The sequence below is a fragment of the Carettochelys insculpta genome, unplaced genomic scaffold, assembly GCF_033958435.1.
Source record: "Carettochelys insculpta isolate YL-2023 unplaced genomic scaffold, ASM3395843v1 scaffold_0035, whole genome shotgun sequence".
NCBI classification, from domain to species: Eukaryota; Metazoa; Chordata; order Testudines; family Carettochelyidae; genus Carettochelys; species Carettochelys insculpta.
In genome coordinates this window covers 599,360-617,753 of record NW_027439072.1, presented here as the reverse complement: position 1 = coordinate 617,753, position 18,394 = coordinate 599,360, and the positions used below count along the sequence as shown (strand labels likewise).

The 18,394-nt window shown below is 53.0% G+C and overlaps 3 non-coding genes across 3 annotated transcripts; 1 reads left to right on the top strand and 2 right to left on the bottom strand.

Annotated features, from left to right (window-relative positions):
* The first annotated feature begins 277 nt into the window (after nucleotides 1–277).
* On the top strand, nucleotides 278–350 carry TRNAR-UCU (transfer RNA arginine (anticodon UCU)). The gene has a single exon. It is a non-coding gene; the product is annotated as a tRNA-Arg (tRNA).
* A 7,701-nt stretch (nucleotides 351–8,051) lies between these two features.
* Nucleotides 8,052–8,124, bottom strand: TRNAK-CUU (transfer RNA lysine (anticodon CUU)). Its single transcript has one exon. It is a non-coding gene; the product is annotated as a tRNA-Lys (tRNA).
* A 4,110-nt stretch (nucleotides 8,125–12,234) lies between these two features.
* On the bottom strand, nucleotides 12,235–12,306 carry TRNAP-AGG (transfer RNA proline (anticodon AGG)). The gene has a single exon. It is a non-coding gene; the product is annotated as a tRNA-Pro (tRNA).
* Nucleotides 12,307–18,394: the final 6,088 nt, after the last annotated feature.

Sequence of the window (18,394 nt, the reverse complement as noted above, 5' to 3'; positions counted from 1 at the left end):
CAGGGCAAACAGCCCATTGAGCAGCTGCCTTTCATGGCAATTGTCAACCTGTTGCCTACATGTCCCTTCCTGGTGAATGGCCAGGGATGGTAACTAAACATCTAGCTGGGTGTGGGTCACTCCTTTGTTGCTACTGCAGAGTTAGTCCCTGGGCGTTTCTCAGATTCACAGCAAAGAAAGAACAAACACAAAGAAAGAGCAATTTTTTTGTCTTCCAAGGTAAGAAAGGTACATTTTTGAGAGAATTTTATCCCTCATTACTTCACCTTACTTGTGTACTCCAGTGGCCTAATGGATAAGGCGTTGGCCTTCTAAGCCAAGGGTTGTGGGTTCAAATCCTACCTGGGGTGAAGCCCTCTTTCCCACCTGTCAGCCTCAAAGTAAAGAATAATGTGAGCTTTCTAAACCAGACAGGGTCACTTGAGCAGTTCTGTGCCAGGGGTGCTCCCTGAAGGGCAGGAGGTTCCATTTATGCAAATGAGTTGTTGCATGTTCATATCACGGCCTCATTCAAATCTGTGATGGGGTTTAGGCTTCCTGAAGCTCTGCAGGCAGGAGTGACTCTTACTCAGCAGGAGAAGAGCATGTTTATTAGCTGACAGGACACAGCATCTTACACAAGAGTCAGTACAGCAGGCAGAGACAGCCAGTCCAATCCATGCTGGGGAGAGGAGGCCCTGAGGGCCCCCAGAGCTGGGTCCTTGCCCCCTCCTTTGTCTCTCTCCCTTCCAGCCCAGACTTAACTGCTTCCCAACTCCCACTTTCAATTTAAACTCCTTGGGCTCCACCTCCCCCTTTGTCTGCAGTTCAAAGGTGTTACCTGGTCACCAGGTTACCCTCAACAGGAGCCCCACACCCTCTCTGAGCCACTCACATACACACACACACACACACATGCCCCTCCACATCACAGTATCTTCTGAAGTGGCACACTCCCATAGCCCCTGCAAAAGAGAGGCTCGTGTGGCCACATCCTGCGGGTATCAGACAGAAGTTGGGCTGTGGAGAAGGAGAAAGGGGTTGCTTGAGAAGAAGCAGATCGTGAAAATAGGCCACTCTGGGAAAGGAAGAGACTCAAAGCTGTGGGTACCCAAGAGACTCTTGTTACTACCTGCCTTCAGCCTGAGGAGACTGATGGAGTGAGCTCTCTCCCGCTGGCAGCACAAGCCCTCTCCTCTTCCTGCCCTGGGCTTTGCCGTTCCTCTGTACGCAAGTGACAGACACTCTCTTTTGAGTCATTGATCTTCAGGCCCCTGCAGGACAAACCCGGCTTCCCCAGCTCCTTTTCCTCCCCATGTCCAGAGTGGTTTTACAAATGGAGCTTAATTAAACTTTCTCTCTCTGGAACAAAAAAGCAGTAAAGTAGCACTTTAAAGACTAACAAAATAGTTTATTAGGTGAGCTTTTGTGGGAGAGACCCACTTCTACAGACCACAGCCATAGAAGAACTCACTCGATATTTAAGGCACGAAGAACCAAAAATAGTCATCAAGGTTGACAAATCAGAAAAAAATTATTATCAAGGTCAGCAAATCAGAGAGTAATGGGGGCGTGGGAGTCAAGAGTTACATGAAGCCAAAGATACAAAAGAGCCCCTATAGTATCTCAGAAAATTTGCATCCCAGCTGAAACCACATGTTAATGTGTCGAATTTGAATACGAAAGAGAGTTCAGCAGTCTCGTTTTCCAAAGCAAACTGAAAATTTTTCTTCAAGATGCAAACTCTTAAGTCATTAACAGAATGGCCCACTCCATTAAAATGTACACTAACTGCTTTGTGAATCAGGAATGTTTTGATGTCTGTTTTGTTCCCCTTAACTCTTTGTCTGAGAGAGTTTGAAGTTGTCAACTTTGATTGCTGTTTTTGGTTCCCTATGCCTGAAATATTGAGTCTGTTCCAGTCTGGCTGTGGTCTCAAGAAGTGGGTCTGTCCCATGAAAGCTCACCTGATAAATTATTTTGTTAATCTTTCAAGTTCTACTTCACTGCTTTTTTGTTTGGATAGTATACAGACTAGCACGGCTTTCTCTCTGTTACTTTCTCTCTCCAGGTGCACCCTACAGCTGCCTCCCACAGACCTGGCTTCTCCCACCCACAGAGCTACCGCTGCTAAGGGACGCAGGTGATTTGTGCATGAAGGGCACCTTTCTCCCATCTGCCTGGAACCTCAGCAGTGATTACAAAGAAGAAGGGGAGAACCTAGTGACGTATACCATGTTATCCAACAGGTATTGCTGGGTTTGCGTTCAGTGTCAGTAACTCCTCTCTGGGTCATTCCATACAAGCCCCCTCCTTCCAATGGGGCGTGCTAAGCAGGCATGCTGGAGGAGGCTAATGAGGTGCTGTGATGCATATGTAGCACTTCATAATCGTAATGGCCACCTTGGGAACTTCAAAGCTGCTGACTTTGAAGCACTGACAGGCAGCATAGCAGCAGTCAGAAGCCCGGGGGTGAGGGCCAGGCACACCCCGCACACCCCTCACCAGTGCTCTCTCATGTCCTTCCCCTGCAGGTCGTCCATGCAATCAATGCCCTGCTCCTCCAGAGGCTTGTGCGGCTTGGGAACCTGGATGCTGCCATCGCGGGGTTTGCCAGCCTGGCCTCCCAAACTGTTTTGGGGCTCCCAGGCAGAGGAGTTAGCTCAAGTGGCAGAGTGCTCAAACCCTTGTCCTTGTGTAAGTGAATAGCTCAAATTCAGAGCTCCTCCTTTCCTGGCTATGTAAAGATCATTTATAGGTCCAGGGCACAAATGGAGCTGATGTGGAAAGACAAAATACGACAGAGTGCTGAGGAGGACAGTGAGCTGGCGAAGGGTTGTTTTCTGCCCTCTCGGGGCATGTGGGGATCGAACTGAAGAGAAGAAAATCCTCTTCTGCTCTCTGAGGGTGACAGAGATACCAATTTTTCCCCTCTAGAACTGAGGACGAGAAGAGACTTTTCCTGCCTAAGGCCAGGAGCTCAAAGAGACAGAGCAAGAGAGAGAGAGAGAGCAGAGTCTTGGCTGGGCATCTCCTAGGATAAGGATTGGAGCTAGTTCAAATAGCTATTTTGAAACAGGAGCTTCAAAACCGGCTCCATTTTTTGTAGATGTTGAATGTCAAAATAGCAGAGCAGAATTTCAAACTCCATGTTGTGTGCAGCTGAGCTACATCGGAATCAACAACTCTGGAATCCCTCTTCTGGAACCGCTTATTCAGGAACAACACTGCTGTGCAAACACAGCCTTTGCCACCCTTTGCCGTAGCCACGGGTGGCCACAGGGATGTTTTGGCCTCTGGAATAAGATTGGTGAGTCAGAAATTATGCTCAGACACAGGGGAATTTGCTGAACTGGTAGAGCGCTCACTAAGCATGCGAGAGGCTTTGGGATAAATGCCCACGTTCTCCAACAGAAGTGGGGTCTTTTTTCCTTCTTTTCCAAGGCAGTTTCAAGCCAGGAGCGAAGCTTCTCCAGTGCCCCCTTCCATTTCCTACATTTTGCCCCCTGCAAAGAAACAGCCCATTTGGGTTCGAAAGCTGCTGGACCCCGGCCTCCTTGGCCTTAAACATTTCTGTTTAAAACAAAGGTTAACCTGCGTCATGGGCTATGATTACCTAATCTTTCAGATGTCGCCAGTTCCCCATTTCTAGGGAGCTTCCAGCACTGACCACAGTCTCCCCACTACAGCAGTCACAGGACACCTGTCCTCTGGGTCTTCACTGGCCAAGGCCTTTCCCCAACCAATGTGGACGATGAAGGCCCTGTGGTTGCCATGGCAGTCTGAGCACTGGAGTAGGTCTGTATTCTTCCGGAGGTGGGGGACAGTTTCTTACACCCCTGAGTGACACCACCTAATTCTTGAGCACAGACCTGTGCCAAGAGTCACCCGCCCCTTGGGAGTTAAACTTCCCCAGCTCCTCTGTCTGACAGGATCGAAACTCCAGCAGAGCGAAGCAGGCCCAGGTGGGGCTGGTGGGAGTCAGGTGTGGGCAGACAGGAGAGCTCGCCTAAATGCAGGCACCATGGCTTAGGTGGTTAAAGCACCTGCCTTTAAAGCCAGGGGATCCTGGCTTCAACTCCCAGTGGTGCCTTCATGGGGTCACCTGTTTGTGGACAAGATGTGGCCTTGTGCGTGTTAGCTATGACCCCCCAAAATACATATTGATGATTTCCTTTATGTGGGGAGGGCTGCTAAAAGCTCAGTGCTCCTGGCTCCTCTGTGTGGAATGGCAGAGCCTCATCAGCATTTCCCTTTCAAAAGTGAAGCCATGGCCCAAGTAAATAGCTCTTATGGGAACCTTTTGATAGACATTTCAGTGTACTGAGAATTACTTTTTTTGAAGCAAGTGTGAAGAGAGAGAAGAAAACTGGAGTTTAAACATTTGTATGTTCTGTAGTTGTTAAAAGAATTCTAGTGTTCTGTTACGCACACACACATTTCTTTGTTATCAGCTGTTGCAAATGTTTCGGCTGGAGCCTGGCTCTGCTTTTCCACTTTTTTCCCCACGGCTATGTCTGCACGAGAGAGCTCTTTTTTCAAAAAAGCCGCAGCTCTTTCAAAAAGTCCTGTGGAGCATCTACAGAGGAAGGCTGTGGCTCCACTGCCCAGCCCTTTGGGAAGTGGCATGGAAATGTGGCCAACAAGAAATGCAAATGAGGTGCAGACTTAAATATTGCATGTGTCATTTGCATAACCACTTGGGACCTCAGATCTGGAAGAGCTGATATTGAAAGTCCCAGTTGTGAGTGCAGCTGCTTCCCTCTCCTCGAGCAACTGAGCCGGTAAAGGACTCCCCTCAATTTCCAAAAGGTCCCCCATCCGCATGCGGCAGGGCAAGCAGTGGCTTGAGGATGCAATTTAGCAGAGGGCAAGATAGCACGAAAGCTCCAGTACAGCTTCTGTAGTATAGCAGTTATCCCATTTGCCTAACATGCAAAAGGTCCCTGTTTCAAAAGCACGAGCATCTTTGTTCGTGTCACTTTCTCTTATGCCCCTGAGGGCTCATCTCTTTCTCCTGTAGCCTCTCTCTCTGACAAGCCCAACATCCATGTGACAGAAGAAGTTGAACCAGACCCTGTTGTCCAGGAGGGGAGCCCAGCAGATGCATTGCTGCTCATGCACAGAAGCTCTCTCCTGGCACGTACTTGAAGGGTTTTCCCTCACTGATTTCACTGGCTGGGAACCACAGAACTATCTTTGCCCCTCCTCCAACCGAAGCTGTTGCAGGCCAGTGCCCCTGCCCTATCCCAGGTGTTCCCTCCCAGCCACAGCCTGCTCCTGAACCTGCCTCCCAGCAGCTCCCTACCTCACAGACAGGCCTGGCAGAGAAGGGGCCAATCCAGCTGGAGCTGCTGTGCTAACAGAGCAGCTGGAAAGGAGCAGAGCGTGTCAGGAGGAGACACAAAGGCTGCAGACCCTGCCCATGGCCCTGGTCTGTACCCACCCAGCAGGGACACATGCACAGAGCTGGGGCAGGGCCCAGCGCCAGAGCAGAGAATGGTCATGGCCGGGCTGTGCTGCTCCCAGGCCAGGGCACGACAGGGCCCTGCTCGCCCCAGGAAGCAGCACTGCAGGGGACAGGAGTGAGCGTAGCCCTGTTGGGCCAAACCTGCCCATCGTGTGTCCCCGGCCAGACTTCCTGGCAGGGCTGAAGTTGGGACATATGAAAAAGTTCCAGGCGCGTTGGGTGAGGTGCCGAGTGGTGAAGGGGATGGACGGCTAATCCATTGTGCTCTGCAGGGTTTGAATCCCATCCTCACTGAGCCTTTATAGGCACCATCCTGCTGAGCTTTGTTGAGTTCCAGTCCTCTTGTGTGATGCTACTTCTACAACAGCTGAGCCGGCTGCCACCCAGCTCCTGCGCTGGGCAGACTCCAAGCACAGGCCAACTCTGTGAGGCCGAGCTGAGCTCTGGCTGCCAGAGGTGGTGGGGTGGGATGATTTCATTTGCCTGACAGGGCCCAGCTCATCTCCAGTGTCAGAACAACAGTGCTACACTCACCTCAGTCCCCTGCAGCCAGAGTGCAGGGGTTCAGTGCCCCAGCCAGACAGCGTGGCAAGGTGGGGGCAGCCCTGTCTCAGCTGCAGCCAGTGACATGGGCAGCTGCCTCTGAGGAAGGGCCTGTTCCCAAGGCTGAATCAGGGACTCTGGTCTCTCCCAGCTCCTGGGCTGGGCAGTGCACAGCTGGGAAAAGAGCAGATACTTGCCCATGGGGAATGCCCCTACTGCAAGGGATTCTTCCACAGCAACATGCCCTGAGGCAGGTCTCCATTTGACTGTGCCACCCTGGGCAAGTCCTGAGTTCTTCTGTGCTTCTCAAAAACTGGGGAATGCCTCTTTGGGACACTTCTCCTGCCCCACAGCTAAAAGGAGCCCCACAGTTAAGAGGCCCCACTTGGGGCTTGCCCAATTTTCCAGCACCTTGTGATGCTGGCCTCAGCATGCCTGCTGCTTGGGGGCGGGTTTGGTGGAGGGGAGAAGCCCGGCGGGTGGCGGGGGAGGGGGCTGTTTATGGAAGTCTTCTGGCCACATATAGTAATGGTCCTCCCATCTTCTTAAGCTGTCCTGAGGTGCTCTGTGGCATTACAGCCATCCCATGGATGCGTCAGTTCCAGCAGCTGCACCTCCAGGTGCCCGAAGGAGGACAAGTGAGCTGGGCTGCTGCCCGTAGCCATCAGCAAGACTGGATCCATCTCTGACAGGCCCTGTGGGAGTACTTTAATTGTGGGGGATCAAGTGAGCACCACCCAGGGTAAACCATTGCAACCCCCCCCCCCCCCGCACACTCCCACCACTACCTGCAAACTGTACCCACCACTCACTCACTGCCCCCATCACCCCCACACCAGCCCCACCACACACACACACATTGTCCCCACCAGCTGCTCACCGGCCCCACACATAACATATTGGGGGGGTGTGAAAAATGAAACTGATACCTTGCTAAACAACCTAAAAGCTCACATCTGAGCATGGAACATAACAACCACCACCAAAACTAACTATGTACAATGGGGGGATAACTATATACACTAACTATTTACATGGGAGGCCATGGGGCACATGGGACTTTCCAAGGGTGAAGGTGCTGGTGGCCGTGGTCTTCTCCATGGGCTGTGGTGTGCCCGGGCCCTGGCATGTGGGGGTCATGCCCTGGGGGCGTGTGCCCTGTGAGGTTCGTGCCTGACATGACAGTCCACCGCCATGGTCTGGGAATGATCATTGAGCAGATGTCTGGCTGGAGCTGTGGGAGGGGACGTCCAGCACAAGCTCAAACTCTGTGCTGGATCACTTGGATGGTGAGGGTGGATGGTCCCTGCTCTGGCCCTGGGGGTGCGGGGCTGCACTCTGGTCCAGACTCAGACTTCACATCCTGCTGGGGCTCCTCAGCCATGGCGTCAAGGAAGGCCAGGGGAGAGGAGGTGTCCCTGGGGCCCAGGGTGGCTTTGAGCTCCCGGTAATAGGGGCAAGTGTTGGGGACAGGGTGCCGAGTCCTGCACCCAGGCATAACCCTGCTACAACTCCTTGCCCTGACGCTTGATATGGTGAGACATGTCGGCAGGGCGACCACAGGTGGTCAGGCCCTTGGCCAGCTGGGTGAACACTTCTGCATTCCATTGCTTGCGTCCCATTTCGTGGAGCACCTCCTCCTCACTGCACAGGTCACAGAGCTCAGAGTCAGTGCAGGAAGGGCCCCACTTCCTGTTCCACTGCCTGGAGGCCTGAGAGCCATGGGATGGCCTGGTGGGTGAGTCCTGGGGGCACTCAGGGCTGGCTGACGTGGTCTCTGATGAAGCACCTCACGACGTGGCTGCTGCCTGCATGGTCTCAGCTTCCAGCTCCAGGGTTTCCAGGTCCTTGAAGCTTTAAGAGATGATTGCTGCCATGGCAGACCCCACTACTTTGAAGTAGAGGGCTGCAGAATGTCTATACCAATCCTCCTTGTGCTGTCTTTGTTTGTACTAGAGCCAAGGACAAGAACACACATTTCCTGCCTTAGGCCCGGACATCAGTGAAAACTGTTTGAGTATTGTTAGGTCGGCTGAGAACATCAGGGCAAGAAAGGAGGCACCCAGCATAGGGCTTGAACCAATGACCCTGAGATTAAGAGTCTCATGCTCTGCCAACTGAGCTAGCCAGGCCACAACACAAACAGCTGCTCACAGCCTGTCACAGAGTACAGAGCCAAATGTGCCTGCCAGCTGGGTAAAACTCAAATGTGTGGGGCAAAGTGCTCACAAGGGCTGGACTCCAGTCTTTGTTATCTGGGCTGCAGGAGGTGAGATGCAAAGAAAACAGACTGTTGGAGTGAATCTTGGCCAAGCCTCTCACTGGTGCTGCGAGCTCTCCCGATCACCTCACACACCTACGGCAATTTCTGCACAACACATTAATGCTGACACCATTGATCTCAGCGCAGAGCCGGTGCAGTCTTCTTTTTTCTTTTTATTAACCTGGTATTGGTTAACGTTTGTGTCCTGGTTTTAATTTTGGAGCTAAGATTTCCCAAGTCGTCTCTCCCTGGTTTCCTTATTCTTACTTGGTGGTGGCAGCGAATTTTATCCCCCAAATCTAAGGTTTGCAGGATTTTTGGGGGGAAGTTTACACCAAAACCTAGTAGATAAGGTTTTGGAGGTACTTCTGCTGGCCCCCACTTCTGCATTTATCTTGTTAGATGGGGAAGGAGCTATGACAGGGTGGCAGTGGTGTTAAGAACCCAGGACTCTTTTCTGATTGTTAAGATACAGACTAACACAGCTACTTCCCTGACACCAAAGAGAGCTTTTCTGAGAGAAACACTGTGTCTTAGCTGCTCTCACACACCTGCTAGTTCACAGGAGATCTGGAGTTCAACTCTCAGGAGTGCCTTGCCCTACGTCTCTCTTAAAGTTTTCCTGTGTCTGCCTGTGGAACAGAGGAGACCTTCCTTGGCGAGGCCAGTCATTGATGTGGAAGGAAAAGGATGATGGGAGAGGAGTGTTGGAAAGAATCCAACCACAACCTGGAGTTTGGAGAAAGGCAGCTGTGACAGGCCTTGGGAACGTGGCAACCTCTGCCTGTGGGGCAAGGCAGGACAAGAAGAGATACTCTCCCCTCATGTCCCTTTGTCATTGACAACACCCACATAAGTTAGGAGAAACGTCCCAGCAGGGCACTGTGGCTCCCCTGGCCCTGTGCCTGCCAGGGAAATGGAGGTTAGGGAAGCAGCAGCCAGTGGTGCCTGGCCACATATTTCTGGCAGCCTCTCACCTGCTTTGCAGAACCACTGGGCTGTGCTGGAGAGTTCAGAGAGGGGGAGCTGTTCCAGTCATTCCCAGTGGTGGGGCACACAGGGACCGTGCTGTCCCTTAAACCCCTTCACCCATTGCCTCTGCACAGTCGAAAGAAAAACCCTGAGGCACAATCCTGGGGTGAGGCCTGGAGCAAAGCTCCCTCTTCCCCTGCCTCTGCTAAGCTCACAACCCTGTAACAGAGAGACATGAGTGCCACATCTCACCCAACACTGGCTTGGAATGAAGGGAACTGCCTCTTCTCTGACCCACCCCGGGTAACCCCCCCAGCACCAGCCTCTTGCTCCTGGCCACTGCCTTCTCTCTGGCCCAGCCAAGTGCCACCTCCCCCACCCGCACCCATCCAGGAGGTGACTGTGATGAGCATTCTCCTGGCCTGCTGCTCACACAGTTCCCCTGTCTTTGTAGCCTCCACAGGCTCCCACTTCTCCACCTCCTCAAACACAGGCTGCAGCTTTGATAGACAGAGAAGGTCAACAATGAGGTATTTGATTGGCAGATACAGCCACAGAGAACCTGCTCCAGAAGGTTCCACAAGCTATTCGGGCTTATTTCCCAAAGGAACAATGAATTGAAAATCAAGACCCTGATATTCGGCATAACGGTCAGTTCAAGTAGGAGCGGCAGAGCCCAGAGAAAATGGGTAGATGATATAGTAGATTGGTGTGGAGCTCATCTACCGAAACCAAGGCGCAGCGCACCGGACACGGAAAGATGGAAGGAAATCGTGATGGAGTCATTGGACACCAATGGTCACTGAGCCCATGATTGATGATGATGATGATGGTGATGAAGATGATGATGATGCCAAAAGCCTGGCTGGTGTGTTCCCTCAGCAGTCGCATGACAAAATCACCTCCAACTGATAAGGAATGGCTTCAGAATTGTTGAAGCTGGTGCTGAAGTAGCTCAGTAGGGCATGTGGGACAGTAAAAATCTAAAGGCCCCTGCTTCAAACCCAGGTTTCAGCAAAACTCCAAGTAGAAGGGGCTGTAAAACTACAGGTGCCAAGTCTTTCTGATGCTCTGTAGAAAAGCCTCCTAAAAGACCTCCTAATGTCCAGCTGGCCTGGCAGATTCTGGCGTGGATTTCTTTGTCAAGAGAGCTGTCATTGGCTTTCACGCTGCCAAGGCACTTAAACTCTTCTACTGTTCTTAACTTTGTTCCTTTAGTTAAGGTTGAAGTGGGGAACAGCAACAGATCCTGGAGCTGGTTGAAACAGTACCTCAGTCTTTCCCAGGCTGATGGTCAAACCAAAGAAGCCAGGGGCATCAGCAAACTTGTTGACAATCAGCTGGAGATCAGATTCCTTGTGTGTCATCAGCGCAGAGTCATCAGCAAAAAGGGTTTCAAGGATGAGCCTCTCAAGCATCTTGATTTTAACATTCAGAGGACAAAGGTTGAAAAGTGACCCATCCAGTCTGTATTTTATGCAGACTCCACACATCACACTGACGCATTCCCTCATCGTACCTGAGCCAATGTCAGCATTGCCCTGTTACAGCACTCAGTTTGCTCCCTCTCAGCTGCCCCACCCATCCACTGCTGGTGCTAATAACCAACTGCTAGTCATTGTATTTGCTGAAGATTTTCTTTGAAACCAAGTCCTACGATTGTAGCTCTTGGGCTACGTCGACAGTAGCCCCAAACTTCGAAATGGCCACGCAAACGGCCATTTCGAAGTTTACTAATGAAGTGCTGAAATGCATATCCAGCGCCTCATTAGCACGCGGGCGGCCGCGGCACTTCGAAATTGACACGCCTAGCCGCCGCGCAGCTCGTCCCGAGGGGGCTACTTTTTGGAAGGACCCTGCCTACTTCGAAGCCTACTTCCCAGCGGCGGCGAGGCATGTCAATTTCAAAGTGCCACAGCCACCCGCATGCTACAGAAGTGCTGAATATGCATTTCAGCACTTCATAAGTAAAGTTCAAAATGGCCTATTGCGTAGTCATTTCAAAGTCTGGGGCTAGTGTAAGTACAGCCTCAGTGATCTTAATTACCATTAAAACACTAGTTTTCATTATTATCTTTATCAGGTGCAGAAAAGTAGTAAAACCAGATCCAAAATAATAAGATATCCACAGTCAGATAACTAACTCAAGCTGTACTTCTCTATCTTTTGTTTTACAATGTTTTAAAGCAGGGGAGCCCTGTGCAATCCGTGTCTTGTGCACTTGTGATGACTGCCCTGTCCCCCACAACAACTTGGAGCATTGGTGAGATTTCACAATTCTTATGCTGTGTGAACATAAATTGTGATTTTACAACAATGTCTTTAAAATAGACAATACTCATTGCTTCCTTGCTACCCATCAGGCTTTGTTTGCAAGGTACCACATATGCCCCCCGTTGCACTCTCATGCAAATGATCTCTGGGAGACACATTCCTCCCAGCCTTCAGCAGCACTGAGTTCCTGCTGGCACGTTCCTTACACTGGAATGGCTGAGGGTTCATAGCCAGTGCAGAGAAGTGAAGTGGGAGTTCTAGGAAGCAGTCCAGGGAAGGAGCAGGGAGAGGTGGGAGGAAAAAGTCCAAAAGTGCCCAGTGTAGGGTCCCTGCTGGGCTGCAACCAGAGGGAGGGAGCACCTGGGTTGCACCAACTCCACTGAGGGCACAGGTCAGGCTTGTGTCAGGGAATGAGAGGATTGTTTTGGTCACTGAGAGTGACAGAGAAATGAAGGACTGTAGCTCAGAAGGGAGAACAGCCAAGTCATCCAGACTAAAGCGGGAGTCAGAAGCTGGACAGTGGCAGCTTCTACCAGCAACAGGGGCTGCCACAGTGAACAGGAGAGGTGTAGTCACTGGCAGGACCATATCTTGACAGAGCTGATGCTTGAGCTGAGCCATCCAGTAGCAAGTGGCTGTTCCATTAAACAGAGCAAATTAAGAGAGGAAAATCATGTAAGAGGACATGAGCCCCAAAACCATCTGGATCAGGTATTAGACAATGGTAGAACAAGGGCTTGTCTGGGATTTGAACCCAGGACCTCTCCCACCCTAAGGGAGACTCATACCCCTAGACCAACAAGCCCCTCTTGAAAAGTAAGCACTGGGCTTTCCACAGAATCAGGTTTCAATAAATCCCCAGTGCTCTGATAAATCCTACACTTAACTTCACCTTTCCAAGGTCATTTCCAAGCTCCCCTCCCAGCTTTGAAGCAAGAAACCAACTACACACTCAGAACAGTTCACAAACCACACTGTGTGTAAGAAAAATCTAGGCAACGCAAGGTCAGGGAAAGCAACAAACACACTCTTTGGGGGGAGCATCAGCGAGTACAACTCAAGACTTCCTGCTCCCTGAGCAACACTTGGCCTTGCAAAACAAACCCGGCTGCTGACAAAAAGCGAATGTCACTTCTCACAATTTTAGACAAAAGTAAAACCAAACAGCCCCACACACCAGCTGCACCTGACTTCACCTTGTCTAGGTCTTCCCCACACAGCCTCCTGGTTGGAGTGAGATTCACAAGCTCAGGGGGCTGGTGTGGCTGGGCTCAGTCCTTCACCACTCTTTACCTGCCTGGTCCATGTGACTCCACCCAGAGCAAGCTCAGCTTGCTCCCATGCATTACAAGATCCAAACTCCATCAAAGCTGGGCAGGCCCAGGAGTTGGGGCTGGCAGGGAGTCAGGTGTGTGCAGATAGCAAAGCTTCATCTGGTGTTTAGCAGGAGGAAGCAGAAAGAGCAGAGAGATGACTAAAGAAAACAAAAGCCCTGGAAATGATAAGCTCATGGGAGAGATGATCAAATACAGCAGGGGCTTCTGGATGGAGCGTTTCCTTCTGTAAGATCCCCGTGGGCTGCACGTCTGAACGTGTATTTTGGAGTTTGGAAGAGCTTCTTCTGGACTCCACATAACGCGCCCATGTGCTACTGAGGTACAGAACATTTCCATCCATGCCCCATTCGCATCTCCTGGACAGCTCATTATTACGCCACTTCTGGAAGAAGCAGCACGTGAAGACAGAGCCGCAGGATCCCCCCAGGCAGGGGCTGCACCCACGGGCTGTCTCTGTTCTGACACAGCCTGTGGCAGGGCCCAAGACCTCAGTGGGTGACAAACAGTGCAGAGGGAGGGGGAGGCCGGGTGCCAGGGGGGGACGGGTGGCAGGTGTGAAGGGGAACCCGGCCAGGGATTGTGGCTGAGGGAGGAGGGGAAAAGGGCAGTGGGGGGTCAGCAGGGTCTGAGGGGACAAGGGGATCAGGGCTCTGGGGAGGGGTGGGAGAGACAGGATCTGAGGGGACCCACTGCAGGGCCCAGGACAGCTGGCAAGGGGCAGCCGGGGCTGAGGGAACCCCCAGCTGGGCTCAGAGCAGTGGGGGATGGGTGAGAGAGTCTGAAAGGGGAGGCCAGGCTGGTGGGGGAGGGGAGGAAATCTCATTCAGTGGCCAGGGGCCCTGCAGCTGCCTGTTGCTCATTTCCAAGGTCCTGCTCTGCAGGCCGGCGAGCTCAGTGCTTTGAGCATTGGCCTGTTCAACCCAGGGGGGTGAGCTCAGCCCTTGAGGGGAGCCATTTAGGAGTCTGAGGCAAATGGGTCTGTCTCCACCACTGCCCTCCTTCAAAGGGAGGCTGGTGAGCAGGGCGTGAGGACGTCATCAATGAAGTGCTGTGCTGCATACGCAGCACCTCATTCAGCTAATTCTCCCCCGCCCCCGGCAACTCCAAAGTGTTAAACTCCTCCACACTTTGAGGACTCAGGGGACTTTGGGGTACCCCAGGCAGTGCAAAGTACGGGCAGGTGAGCCACAGCTACACACCAGCCGACACTAAAGAGTTGCTGGTGGGGGGGAATTAGCTTAACGAAGCGCTGCCTGTGCAGCACAGCACTTCATTAACAATCTCCCTACACCCTACGTACCATGCTCCCTTCCAAGTGGGGAGGTAGAGGCAGTGTAGACAAGCCCTATATAGAGATAAAAAAAAAACAAACCTGTCAGGGAAGGTGTTAGGTCCTGCCAGGAGGGCAGAGGACTGGATTCAATGACCTCCTGAGGTCCCTTCCAGTTCTATGACGTGTATCCTCATATGTGTGTGTGTATATATATATATATATATAAACTCTGTAGTGTCGACACACCCGAAATAATCCCACACTGTGACTGGTTGTAATCAGGAATTTGTCTTTACACATTGCCAGTTCACCACCATTGTTATTCCCCAGGGCAGAGGTTTTCCAGGTTTGTCTGCACTACAGAGTTATTTCAGAACAGCTTATTTCAGAATTATTCCTCCCAAATAAGCCATTTGATAATGAAGCCTTCACGTGACAAGGAAGCCCCAGAATAAACAAAACCTATAGGAAAACAGCACGTCCCCACACCAGAGAGCCTAGCTCAGATTAGAGCCCTTGAAGCACACTGGTGCTATGGCGACACAGCAGCATTATTTCGGAATAAACTATTCTTTGAAAGAGCCCCACTTACCTGTCCATACAGCCCCCATTCTCTCTTTTGGAATAGGCACTATTTCTCGTAGAAAGAGGCTTAAAGACCTCGAAAAAAGCCATCCACTGTTTCCTAATGAGTTCAGTAACCTGCCTGGCTGTCTCAGGCTGTGTCTGCACTGGCTCCCATCTTGGAAGGGAGCATGGGAAATAGGGTGTTGGGAGATTACTAAGGAAGAGCTGTGATGCAAATGCAGCACTTCATTAAGCTAATTCTCTCCCCCCCCCCCCCGGACAACTTTGAAGCTGCAAACTTGGAAGTGCCAGCTTGTCTCTCGCAGTCCTGGGTGTCCTCCTCACCACTGGCTTCCACCCTCAGCCACCCCCTCCCAGACAGCCACCCACCCAAAGCTCCTCCTTCAGAGGCCAGCTCTGTGCTTTGGCTGTGCGGGGAGGAACCAATGGTCACATGGCAGCTCCACCTGGGCGCAGCCAGTGTCTTCCAGGACAGGACAGAGCAGGGCCGGCTCAGGCAGGGCTGCTGCGTTAGCTCATTAGGTTTATTGAGGCCACAGGCACAGCTGACAGCACGGCCAATGGAAAAGCCTGGCGCAGGGCTCTTGGCGCAGGGCTGGGAACATCTCACCAGGGAAGAACTTTCCCTTCCCAGTTCACAAAACATCCATTGTCCTTCTCGCAGAGCGTGGAGAGCACGTGCAGCATCCCTCTGACACTCGCCTCCACCGTCAGTGGGGCCTGTGGGTGGGGGGAAGCAGAGTGAGGTGAGGGAGTTGGAGTTCCCTTGAACTGTCCCTCCCCTGAGTGGCATGAATTTTCTTGTGTGTCCAAAGGCAGAGGGGTGTGCAAAACACAGCTGTGTTGTGATGCGTGACCTTCACCCTGGTGCACGTAACACAATTCATGTGGTGGGAGTGGGGCCAAGGGGTCTGAGTGGGGGAGGGGCTCTGGGCTGGGACAGAGGGTTGGGGTACAGCAGTGTGAGGGCTCTGCCTGGGAGTTTGGGCTTCAGGGAAATGCTGGAAATTAGTAATTTATTCTGCCAGAAGGTGTGGAAGGTGCTCAGGACTGGGGGGTGGGTGTGAGGATGGGGATCCAGGCTCTGGGCTGGGGAACTGGAGTGGGTTTCAGCTCTTGGCTGGAGAGTGGGCTGTAGAAGTTGTCCAGGGTCCAGGCTAGGAGTTGGGCTTTGGGGTACATGAAGATACTGGGTGGAGAGCACAGACATGAGTGCATGCAAGTACCTGTGAGCTGGTGCCCATAAAAACCCCACAGCAGCAGCAGCAGCAGCAGCAGCAGCAGCAGCAGCTCTGCTCACCTTCACTCTGGGATGCCAGCAGCTTGAGGAACCAAGCAAGGAGCAGCAGGATGTTGGAAGCCCAGAGCACAGCATGGAATCCCTGAGGGCATCTGAGTGGGACACGATCCCTCCATTCAGGGCAGAGGTGGAGGGCAGGATGGGTTCCAGCACAGCCATTACCCCTACAATGAACATCTGCTCCTAACACTTGGCAATCACTGTCCGCTCCGAGCGAGGTACCTACCTGGATGGAGCCAGAATTCCCCATGTCTGCTCCCAGCCAGGATGGACAGCGACACTCAGGATCCCGTCTCCACCATACCCCAAGGCCTGGCACTTGGTGAGCATGTTCAGAGCAGTCTGTGGGTGAGACACCATGAGCAGAGACAAAAGATTGTGGGGGAGGGAATGAGCCTTGCAGGAAACGACCCACCCTCCCGAAGGGAGGGATGGGAGAGACAGAGAGACAAAGGTGTGAGAGCAGAGCTCCTTTTATTTTTCTCCTTCTATGTGCAGAATAAATTTTGTGTGCACTGAAGCATGTGTGGATGGCACCCACCAATGAAAACACACGCTGCCGGCTGTGCGCGCTCTGCTGATCACCTGGGTGGCATGTGAGTTTTTCCCGGATGACTGCCCAAGGACTCAGCCTGTCAGAAACACTAGTGAGAAGAAAACACTCGTGTGAGCTGCAGTCTCTGATGGGCTCAATGAGGACAGCAAGCCACCGAGATGCAGGTGTGGCTGCACTCTGATGAGCCACTGATGCTGACAGGCCTGCAGTGAGCCGTGACAGGTGAGCACACATGAGAGCCGTGCTGAGGCTGCTCTCTGTTATGCAGGATCTGGGCAGTTAGAGTAAAGTGGAAATGTGACATCGATGCTCCTTTGTGGTACCCCACATTTGCACCAGGCACAGCAAGGATCTGACCCCCTTGAGTTGAACTGGGGACAGTATCAAAGTGGGGTATGTCCACCCCAGGGGGGATAGAATTCACGGCTCTGCAGTGACCTTCCCTGAGCTGAGACTGGCTGGACGGGGGCTGAGCTGCCCTGGACCCTCAGAGTGTGAGGATTTCTCCAGCGGGATACAGGCACAACAGAAAGTTTCTCACCGGATGGGAACTCTGATCTGAAGCCCAAGTGAATTGCAGGCAGACAAAAATCTGCCGGACCTGCCCAGCACAGCGCTGGAGGCTGGAGTGTTGGCAGTAGGACAAGGACCAAGGGGAACACTCCGAGTTAAACAAATTTGTGTAAGTAGCAAACCCAGGCAGCAGTCCGGCCCTGCTGGGTGTGCCCTGTACCTTGCTGCAGCGATAGGAGATGACTTGTCCCAGATGCCAGAGGTAAAGATTCTGGATGGAGACAGTCTTGCTGGACATGTTGACGACGGCCGCCTTGCTGCAGCTCAGCCCTGTCTGGGGGTTTCCCTGGGCAGCCTGCTTCAGCAAGGGCAGGAAGGCCTGGGCAGTGGGGAGATCAGAGCAGCCGTGAGGTCAGCAAAGGAACCAGCCTCGTGCTCACGAGACAGGCCACCAGAATGCGGTGGGTCTCTGCTCTTCCCCCTGAAACTCAACCCCCGGCCAGGCCAGAAGAAGGAGCCCCACACAGGCAGGTGTGGGGAGCTGTGGACCCTGCTCATGCCCAGGTAGGAGCCCAGAATGACCCAACTCATGTGCCCGCCTTCGGAGTCCCCATCCAGGGCAGATAGATGCGGGGGTCTGCGGCTCCCCACAGCTGCCCACATGGCTCTGAGCATGGGTCAGCTGCAGCTCCTCAGCTGTGAGTCTTTGCTGGGCCAGGCTGCAAGCCAGAGCCAGGGCAGGGGAAGAGTCATGTGGACACCTGTGGGAACGCCCCCTATATCCTGGGCAGAAGGCCCCAGGATCAGGGACTCAGGCTGGATGTTGCTCCCCCACCTGCCTCCCCTGGGCAGGTAAATGATTTGAGTTGCCCAGCCAGGCTACAGTTTGTGGCTTGGCCAGGAGCCAGGGTGTGTGGGGAGAGGAGTGGAAGGATGAGGACCAGGGAGGGCACAGAGCCTCCCCACAGCCCTGCCGGGGTTGGAAGAATCTCTTTCCCCTGCTCTGAGGCATCTCCCCACCAGCTGCCCTTGCCGTGAAGCGAACTGGTCTGTGCTGGCTCCGGAGCAGGTGCCTGAACCCCCCGGCCTCTGGCCACACAAGCCCTGACTCCCCGGCCTGCGCCAGACTCGGTCTCTGCACACAGGCCAGGGACAGACTCACCCAGCTTGGAGCCCTCCGGGCCTGTCCTGCCGCCCCCCAGCCCCTTGTGCTCCATCACACGCAGGGTCAGCAGGCCTCCTGCTCCCAAGGGAGCCAGGGTGAGCCCAGCCGGCACATGTCCCTGGCCCACGTTTCTACACCTTGTGTTAGCAATTTGCCCTGGT